This window comes from Gossypium arboreum, chromosome 13, assembly GCF_025698485.1.
Source record: "Gossypium arboreum isolate Shixiya-1 chromosome 13, ASM2569848v2, whole genome shotgun sequence".
NCBI classification, from domain to species: domain Eukaryota; kingdom Viridiplantae; phylum Streptophyta; class Magnoliopsida; order Malvales; family Malvaceae; genus Gossypium; species Gossypium arboreum.
Window position 1 is genome coordinate 120,453,326 of NC_069082.1, and position 9,304 is coordinate 120,462,629.

Genomic DNA, 9,304 nt, shown 5'->3' on the forward strand with positions numbered 1-9,304 from the left:
ATGACGTTCACATGCCCTTTTGGAACGTTCGCCTATAGATAAATGCCCTTCGGTCTATGCAATGCGCTAGCCACATTTCAACATTGCATGCTTAGTATCTTTTCTGATTTTATCGAGAAGGGTATAGAGGTATTCATGGACGACTTCACTATTTATGGTAACACCTTTACCAAATGCCTCTTTAATTTATCAAATGTTTTGAAGCGATGCCTAGAATACAACCTTGTTTTAAACTATGAAAAATGCCATTTTATGGTCGATAAAACGTTGATTCTAGGACATATAGTTTCTTCTAACGGTATTGCGGTCGATGAAGCCAAGACTGATGTTATTCGCTCACTTCCTTACCCGACTACGGTTAGGGAAGTACGTTCTTTTCTTGGCCATGCAGTATTTTACCGATGATTTATCAAGGACTTCTCAAAGATCGCACAACCGTTATGCAGTCTTCTTCACAAGGACCAAATCTTTGATTTCAATCCAGAATGCAAAAAGTCATGGAACACCTTAAAGGAAAAGCTAATTACGGCTCCAATTGTACAACCACTGAATTGGGAATATCCATTCGAGCTGATGTGTGATGCCTCCGACACTAGCGTTGGCACGGTTCTCGATCAGAAAATTGACAAAAAGCAGCACGTCATTGCCTATGCGTCTTGAACTTTAGACTCGGCTCAGAGAAATTATTCCACTATCGAAAAAGAGCTTCTTGCTATAGTATTTTCTTTAGAAAAATTTTGTTCGTATTTATTAGGTACTAATATTATCGTTTTTCTGATCATGCAGCATTACGGTACCTGATGAGCAAGAAGAAAGCGAAGCCGAGGCTAATTCGTTGGATTCTACTTCTCCAAGAATTTAATTTGGAATTAAAGGATAAGAAGGGATGAGAAAATCTGGTGGCCGATCACTTGAGCCGAATTCCCATCACTTCGTCTGATCCACCGATCAAAGAGGAGTTTTCCGAAGAGCACTTAATGTTGGCGCAACAAGGGAATTTACCATGGTTTGCTGACATGGTAAATTACTTAGCTCCGGGTAAAATTCCGATGCACCTACTAAGAGTGGTAATTAATAAAATTAAGAGGGAGTCTCGATATTACATTTGGGATGACCCTTATCTTTGGAAACACTACTCCGATCAGGTAATTCGGCGATGTGTAGCCGAAGAAGAGGTAAATTTGATCCTTAATTTCTGTCATTCATATGCATGTGACGGTCATTTTGGACCGAAGCGAACTACTCATAAAATATTAGAATGCGGTTTCTTTTGGCCGAATATATTTAGAGATGCTTATTTTTATTGTAAATCATGCGAAAAGTGCCAAAGAGCAGGTAATTTAAGTCGTAGGAATGAAATGCCTATGAATCCAATCCATGTATGCGAAATTTTTGATGTGTGGGGTCTTGATTATATGGGACCTTTTGTGTTATCTTACAGTAACACTTATATAATTCTTGTAGTCGATTATGTTTCAAAGTGGGTCGAAGCGAAAGCAACCCATAATAATGATGCGAGAACTACTGTTAATTTTCTAAAGAATTTTATTTTTTCCAGGTTTGGCACAGGAACCCATTTCATCAATCGAATTCTTGAAGCACTCATGAAAAAATTTGGCGTGACATAAAGAATTGCCACGGCTTACCATCTGCAAAAAAATGGGTAAGCGGAGGTGTCAAATCGTGAAATTAAGGCGATTCTGGGAAAGATTGTCAAACCGGACCACAAGGATTGGAGTTTAAAGTTATCCGAAGCACTTTGGGCGTATAGAACAGCTTACAAAGGGTCAATCGGAATATCTCCATACAGCCTAGTTTTCGGTAAACCGTGCCACTTACTGGTTGAACTTGAGCATCATGCTTATTGGGCGGTGAAGCAATGTAACATGGATATGGAAACGATCGGAGAAGCACGAAAATTACACATTCAAGAGTTAGAAGAAATCCGACAAAATGCTTACGATAATGCCAAAATCTATAAAGAAAAGACGAAAGAACTCCACGATCGAAGGATATCCTTTAAATCATTTAATGTTAATCAAAAGGTTTTGCTATTCAATTCTAAAATTAAGCTTTTTGCAGGAAAACTTCGATCAAAGTGGCTCGGACCATTCAAGGTAACTCAAATTTTTCCTTATGGCGCCGTGGAAATAGAAGACGACTCAGGAGTTCGATTCAAGGTTAATGGGCAAAGATTGAAGCCATATTATGAGAATGCCCCTGTCGGATTGGTTGAAGAGATTGAATTGGAAGAACCCAAGCTTTGAAATTGGGTCTCGAGCTAACGACGTTAAACAATGGCGCTTAATGGGAGATAACCCATTTCGTTTTCATTTCTTGTTTTCAATCTTTAGTTTTTTTATTTATTAATTTCACTTAATTATTTTTAATTCTTTGATTCAAATTTTGTAGGTACCCCGGGCATTTTAATTCAAACAAAGCCGAAGCAAAGAATTGGTTCAATTAAAGATAAATTAACCGAATTCAAGGCCAATTTTCAGCAAATATCGTGAAAGGGCAGCAGCAGGGTGCCCCATGTTCTATACGCACCATAACATTAAGTGAGGGGGAGCGTTCGGCGCACATTAGAATCAAGAATAGGGCCGGCGCAAGATAGCACAACCCAAACCCACCTTTTATCCCCTTGCCGCCAACACTCCCACATTAATCAGTGAGTACTTTCACCTCTCTTGTGCATTTTAATTTTTATTGTTCATATTGGGGCAATATGATCTTAAGTCTTGGGGGATTAGACTCAAGTTAACTCTTGTTTATTCATTGATTTGAAATTGAGTATTTCTTGATTATGACTGTTGACTTATCTTGGTTGCCAATCTCTAATTTATTGAGTTTCTTTGTGTTTCTTTGTGAATTCAAGCATGTTCTTGTTGAATTTAGGATTCAAGATAGCATGACATGATTAATTTGAGTAAATTTTTCTTGGTAATTTCATGCTTTCATTGATCGAATTGGATGCATTGCTTAGTTCACAAGCCTTTCATGTGAGTTTTTGAACCTATTGAGCATATCTTTTATTCTTGCTCTTTGTTTTAATTGAGTATGCCGAACCAATTGATTCCATTCTAGAACTTGTGACTCGATGCTTGGTTAGATTACATTGTTGATTATGATGCTATGATGTGATAGAGGCATTAGGATTTAACCCAGTTCTTTTCCCAAATAAAACAGCCTACCTTGTTTTACCCTTTAGTGAACCAATTTGAGCCTTATCCTTTTCTTTGATTCACCACACTTAAAACCCGAGGCTATTTTATTTTTACCATCTTTTTGCTACCCTTTTTCATGACAAGGTGAGATTGTTTCGGGAAAGAAAAAAACAGGAAAAAGCTGTTCGAAATAACAGTCCAGATTCGAACAAAACCAGCTAGGAATTAACCCTGTTCGAACAGAAGTTCTTTCAAACAGTGCAGTTTTTCGTGCAGATTTTTTTAACAGTGCAGTTTTGATTTGAATGAGCAGGAAAACAATTTGGTTTGAGGAGAAAAGAAGAAAAAAGAATGTTTCAAAAAAAAGGGAAGAAAGAAAAAGAAGAAAAGAGAGTGAATTGTGCTCTGATTGAATTTCTTGTTTCTCCTACCTTCAATTTTTCTTTGAATAATTTTCAGAATAATTTTTTCATTGTCTTGGAATTTTGAAACTTCATTTTTCAACCTTTATCCTACCCGAACTTAGCCCCATTACAACCCGTTTGAAGTCCTCTTGATTGTTGCATCATTTTCATACTAAGTAGTGGAGATGAGATTTAGTTACAAGCCTATGGTAATGCATTGGTTAGTTCAGGCTTGAGCGATTCTTTCACCCGAAACACTTGAGTGGAATGAGTGAACCCATGAGAGGAACTAAGTCTTGAATTCTTTGGAATTGATGATTGATTGAAATGCCATGGTTGATTTGCACTTAATTGATTATATCTTGCTTGATTGAGCTTGAATTTCGACATTTGCTTGGTTGGGTTTGCTTAGAAACCTTAGAAATTTTCTAAAATTGGAATTGGCAATTTTGAGTTTTTGCATGATAATTGAGAAATGCATGAGGGCAAGCATTGAGTAAGTGAGGGGGAATTTGATTAGTGTTTAAATTATACATTATTTCATGGTTGATTACTCCTTTATTAGCTATTTTGAGTTACTAACTTGGCATTTTTCATTCTTTTTTGGTTCAGGACATTGAATTGCAGAAATTGAGCTTAAGTCGACAAAATTGAGTAATTTTGGATTTTCTGGATACATGGCCGACTTACTGGGCGTGACTTGGGGCTTGATGTCGCTGACGTGGCGTCTAATCAGTAATTTCTAGAAGGTCTAGTCAGCAATTTCTAAAAGGCATTTGGCATGGAGAAAGAGACTTAACCGCCCATTTAAATTCAAATTAGGATTAAGATTTATATTTATTTGTTTATTTAGGATTTTTCTCTTAATTTTGAATACTACTTTTAAGGATTTTTTAGGACTATAAATACCCTATTGGGGTAAGCCTCAAAGGGGGGGATCTATCCATCGAGCATTCTTCACTTTGCATTTATTAAACTCTTTGTTTCTTTCTAGTTTTAATAAATTTCTCCTTTTGATTTAGTTTTTACTTTATTTTCTTAAAATGCTAAGTATGGTCTCTACCATGCTTAGCTAAGATTTCCATAGCCAAAGGCTAAAGCGATGACTCGATTCTAAGTCGTGAGAATCGAAAAGCACTTCATACCCTTGAGGGTTACATTTTCAGTTTTCGAGAATCAATGATTGGTAATCGACCATCCTTTTATAATCTAATCGGTTTGATTTCAAAAAGTGCACGTTGGAATAAAATTCGGTTTTGATTAACAGTTGGGAGGAAGGATCAGCCTGTGGCACTTCGACTTCTTGTGAACACGCTTAGCGGCGGTCCACTAACGGAAACTGAAATCGGGTTAGATTCTTATTTGAGACGACAGAATCCAAGTCAGGTTTTTCCAGATTTTCAAAGCATTGAATTAATAAGCGATTGACGCTATTAGCTCATAAAGAATCAAGATCGAAAAATTGATTTTAGATTCTCGATTCACTTGAGAGAAAAACAAGTTATAGGGGTTGGGCCATATAGGTTGTAATCGGCATGTGCCTAGAGGTAAAATCCCATTCGAGGATCGATTTAAATCGAGGTAAGGTCTTTAGCCCAAGGTTGACTTTTATCTCTTGATTTCAATTTCAATCTTTTTAATTTACTTGTTTAATTTCAATCATTTACTTCACTTCAAACAAACCCCCCTTCTACTCCTCCCTTTACTCATCACGCCTAAGCAAAGTTAAAAGCAAGAAAATTATCAAACTCCTAGTCCCTGTGGAATCGACCCTTACTCTCCATATTCTACTTATTCCAATCATTGTATCGAGATTAAGGCTATTTATTTTTGACATCATAACGACAGCATGTCATATACCAAAGTACATATCATACTCATCAAAACAACCTATTTCAATATGTATTTTTACTACCATCAATGACACACAAAGCTTAACTTATAAATTATCTATTAGCCATGCATTTATCAAGTCTCAAATCATGCTTTTCATAAGTAAATACTCATCATATACCAAATGACCAAATGATCATCTTGAACCATCAACAATCATACCAAATTATGCCATTACACAAGGAAAATTACACATCAAACATAAGCCATTAATAAGCCATATAAAATGACCCAATACATCACCCAAAACCTTTATCAAAATGACTCAAGCCTATACATGCCATATAACCAAAATCACAAAGCTCATATATACCAAACCATAGCTGGATAGTGTGATGAGATCTCTGACGACTTCCAACCCGAGTAAGCTTCCGAAACTCTATAAACATAGAAAAGAAAACAAAGTAAGCTATAAAGCTTAGTAAGCTCGTATGAAAATAAACTCATATTATTAAATAACTACATTTTAAACAATTACTCAAATCATGATATAATTCATATGATTTCACCCTTCAATCTTGAATTCATGTACATAGATGATCAAAATTTTCATGAGTTTATTCATTCAAAACACGTATAGTTTGAATACTTCTTATCAATTCATTCACATTTTCATTGTAACACCCCAAACCCGGCCCAGAGTTATGGCCAGATCCGACATGCCACATCGAAGTGTTCAAAATATTTTATATTGTTGATCCAGAAAAAAAACTTACTTAGTGTTTTAAAAGATGATTTCATTATAGGTTAAAGTGAATGGAAGCTGTGCACCAGGTAGGAAACCAGAAAATAGGTGGTGAGTCCATCGGACTGCTTAAGTACCAAGCTCCCTTCGGATCCAATCCTAGACATGCATACTGCCATTGCCACACCGTAACGTCATGGATATTTCTAGGAAACCGATTTGATTAAGTCATTTTTAGGAAAAATGATTAATTTTGGAAAATACTTTCATTGCGGAAGCTTTGCTTATTGTCGTGTTATTTTGAAATCAATTGTTGTTTTTTTTTTTTGAAAACGCGCCTTAAAGCTATCCAATTTCAATAGTTAAAATAAGTAATACCTATCTTAGTAATACATATTAAAACCATCAAAAATAATTAAACGGCCTTATTACATTTAAAAACCCAAAACTTCAAATGTAAATAAAAGGATGTCCAGCTCACCAGAAGAAAATCAAACTTTCAGAATGGGTGGCCACTCCGAATTCCCTCACAGCTCCAAGCCCACTATGGTTGGGGATTACCTGTGTGGATGAAAATAAAAGGGGTGAGTTTGGGGAAACTCAGTGTGTAAGGAAAGCCCATTCAAAGCCTAAGTCACTCAAGCCTATTGGGCCTAAGCCCATTCAGTAATGATGGTCTTGGACGAGCCCTTTCAGATTACAATAAACCGGGCCTTAGCCCTTATTCAGATAACAATATGGCCCATAGGCCCATTTCAAAATACATGCAACATCAATAAACATATGCAAGCCCATTTGGGAGACTACTCAACCCACCAACCACTACACTCCACCCGTACCAGCCCTACACTCCATGTGGGGAATAGCTCAACCCACCCAAACCCAACACTCCACAGCTTGCCTTCTTTGCTCGATTAACGATAAATTGAGGCAAAGCCTCCAAGACGTGGACAAGCCACTTTCAGTACTTCCTCGTCAATATCCCAATCCTATGCATCGATAATAACAACATGGCATGCGATAAATAACAACGATCAAACATGCATTTAGGTCAATTTAACCCTAGGGGTATTTCGTAATTTATCTACTAGGGGTAAAATTGTAATTTTCCACTTTTAAAGGTATTTCAGTAATTTATCTATTTTAGGGTTTTTCATGCATATTCCTACTTTTCACGTACTAATGAGAATCACGCATCGAGGGTTCTTCTTGAATTGGGCAGTTGGCCCATCATTCCAATTTTGGCCCATTAAGCCCAAAAATATCGAGGGCACGTAAATCATGCACTTTGCGGTCCAAATTTTGCAGCTTACCAAAAACATTAATCGATTTACCTCACGAGCATTCGCACACTCGCAAATCTACAAAATACCGGTTTTCGGCATTTCGACTTTTCGACTTTTGCCGATCCGGACTAAGAAAGAGGGTGTTAGTTACACACTGCTTTGCGACGATATCTTGACGAGGTCCACACTGACGCCTACAATTGGATTACTAACACATTAATCTAACTATTCAAATACGAACTACGTATTAACCCTTTAGAATATTCGGCCAACCACACCTACAGATCATAGTAAGCTTATAAGAAAACAATAAGCAACTCATTAACAAATTTTTGTCAATGTTTACCACATAATCATAATTTCACTGCAAGCTGTCTTCCTGAGCAACAGTCACTAAATTATTTATAACTGGAGCTACGAAACTCCAAACCAAGGGCCGTTAATTTTCCCTGAAAATAGACTCATATATCTTATATCCATAAAATTTTCAGAATTTTTGGTTTGGCCAATCAATACCATATTTTTCTCAAAGTTTCGCATGTTTCACTATTTGACTAATCTGACCACTGTTCATTACGAATCAAATTTCTCATTGTACAGAATTCAAAATATGTTCTCGTTTATTTCATTTGAAACTAGACTCAACAAGATTTAATTACATAATTTATTCAGCTTCTAATTCATCTCCCACAATTTATGGTGATTTTCCAAAGTCACGTTACTACTGCTGTCCCAAGCAGATTTATTACCAAATTCACTCTTTCACACATAACTTGCATGCATGTTATTTAAACATGTATATCACCAATCAATCATCACATATCTATGATTTTACTTAAGTATAATCTCCATTTCATCATTTTAAAGCACAACATGTTAGCCGATTTTTCCCTTTAGCATCTAAGGCACATGCATGCTCATTTGTTTGGCTCAACTTCACCTATCTTCCATTTTTCATCAAAAGAACATGAAACAACAACCATTTCCTTCATTTTAATTCATGACTAAATGCTCACAACACAACTAAAAACCAAAATATGCTTCAAGAGTTAAGGTAGAATCAAGAAGAACTCATGAATATCAAGATAGAAGCAAACTACCATGAACTTACCTTCAATTTTCTTCCCCAAGTGACCGAACATTCAAGAGCTTTCTCCTCTCCTTTCTCTTCTCTAACTTTAGGCTATGATGAACAAAGATGGACAAAACTTTGTTCTTTTCACCCTTTTTCTTTTAATAAAATTTCATATTTCATCCATTTAATTCTTTAATACAAAAGACATGAAATTCCCATCATGGAACATTTACCTAAACCATTATCATGGAACATTTACCTAACCCATTATCATGGAATATTTACCTAATCCATTGTCATGGAACATTTACCTAACCCATTATCAATTTGTATCAATTTGTACCATAAATTATGGATATCAAGTGCTCATATTGTCTACAACAACATGATGGCTAGCCACTTCATGTAAAATGGGAGGTTTGTCATGCAAATCCTCCTATTCTGCACTCCTATTTATTTGGCCACTTCAATTTAGCCTATAGCATTTTCAAACATTTTCACATAGGTTCTATTTCATAATTTCACCTCATTTTTCTTATGGAACAAAAATTAACTAAAATTGCTGGGTTCTATCTTAAGCTTGGGCCTTTTAGAGGCCCACTAATATAATTAAACCTATGCCAACATTCACAGGATTCCCGAAAATTGGGGCGTTACATTCATATGCATAAACAATTATATATAAACTTTAATCAATTCAATATTCATCAATTTTTCCAATGCCATAGTCCAACTATAGTCTTACACATACATTGCCAAGGCCCTACTTTGGTCTTTCTTTCACATGCCATAAC

The 9,304-nt window shown here is 36.1% G+C and overlaps 1 long non-coding RNA gene across 1 annotated transcript; it reads right to left on the minus strand.

Moving 5' to 3' along the window:
* Window positions 1-5,535: 5,535 nt before the first annotated feature.
* On the minus strand, window positions 5,536-8,675 carry LOC128286960 (uncharacterized). The gene is made up of 4 exons (XR_008277651.1): window positions 8,547-8,675; window positions 6,631-6,710; window positions 6,181-6,355; window positions 5,536-5,843 (listed from the first exon to the last, which is right to left on the minus strand). It is a non-coding gene; the product is annotated as an uncharacterized LOC128286960 (long non-coding RNA).
* Window positions 8,676-9,304: the final 629 nt, after the last annotated feature.